Genomic DNA, 1,623 nt, shown 5'->3' with positions numbered 1-1,623 from the left:
TGGTATCTAATTATGTTTCTGAGTCACGCTCTGCTATATAAAATTAACTTAAAATTGTGGTTGGGTAAATAATTTCTAAGAACACCTTAGCAGGAGTTTCTGCTTCAATTGAAAAGATGATTTGGAAGTTTGCATGGAAAAACAAAAGATATAGAATAATCCAAAAGGTCTTGGAGAAGGGAAAGTTGGAAGACTCCCCTTCCCCATTTTAAAATATTTTATAAAACTATAGTAAGCAAGATAGGTGTCTTCTCACACTTGGGTAGAAATATAGATCAATGGAATATAATTACACAGTTNACACAGACTGGGAGGAAAGATTTGCCAACCATGTTTCTGATAAAAGAGTTTTATCTAGAAAGTATAAAAAACTCTTGTGATTCAATAAGAAGCATAGAACCCATTTTTTTAAAATAGGAAAAAATATTTGTATAGACATTCTACCAAAGAAGATTGGACATGAGAAGATGCTTAACATCATTTAGTCATTACCTAAATGCAAATTAAAAATATGAGACTGCATTTCACACTCNTTAACATCATTTAGTCATTACCTAAATGCAAATTAAAAATATGAGACTGCATTTCACACTCTTTAGGATGGCTATAGTAAAAAAGATGTGAATGCATGTTGGTTAGGGTGTGGAGAAATCAGGACCAATTACACACTGCCCGTGGCAAAGTCAAGTGATGTAGCTGATTTGGAAAACAGTCTGGCCATTCCTTGAACCATTCAACATAAATTTGTCGCATGAAACAGCAGTTCCACTCCTACGTATTTACATAAGAGAAATAAAAACATACATCCATGCAAAAAAAAAAATGGCACCCAAGTGTTTCCAGCAGTATTATGCATAATAAGCAAGTGGAAACAGCCCAAATGCCCATCAATGAATGGGTAAACCAACTGCGGTATCAACATACAACCAACCATTCAGACATAAAAAGGAATGAAGCACCGGTGCATACTACAACGTGGATGGACTTTGAAAGCATTATGCTAAGTGAAAGAAGTCATGCCCAAAAGATCACATATTAAAGGAGTTCATTTATANCATTATGCTAAGTGAAAGAAGTCATGCCCAAAAGATCACATATTAAAGGAGTTCATTTATAGGAAATGCCTTCAAAAGACAGGTCTTATAAAGACAGAACGTGGATTAGCAAGGCTGAGGGTGGGAATACATAGCACCTGAAAATGAACAGAAACAATTTTCGGGAGGGGATGGAAATGTTCTAAAATCAGATTTTTGCTGATGGTTTCACAAGTCCATCAATATACTAAAAATCATCCAATTTTACAATTCAATATGTCCATTGTAGGGTGTATAAATTATACCTCAGGAAAGCTCTAAATATTGCCACTTGAGTTAACAAAGGAATTCGGTAAAGAATCAAAGAGATGGTAGATTAGTCTGCATTGCCACTTAATCAGTGATGTAACTATCTTATGAAAATTGTGAATTCATTACAAATCCTTAGGACATTTTCCTAGAGTTGATTGGGGAATTTCCCTTGAGCACAGCCCCCAAATGCATTGGAGATCACTCAGATTTTGTTTGGTGATGGTGAACCTAGCCATTGTGAGCTCCAGGATTTGGGACAGTGCTCTGATTTTGTCCA

This window comes from Galeopterus variegatus, unplaced genomic scaffold (genome assembly GCF_000696425.1).
Source record: "Galeopterus variegatus unplaced genomic scaffold, G_variegatus-3.0.2 Scaffold16682, whole genome shotgun sequence".
Classification (NCBI taxonomy): domain Eukaryota; kingdom Metazoa; phylum Chordata; class Mammalia; order Dermoptera; family Cynocephalidae; genus Galeopterus; species Galeopterus variegatus.
This window is presented reverse-complemented; position numbering follows the sequence as displayed.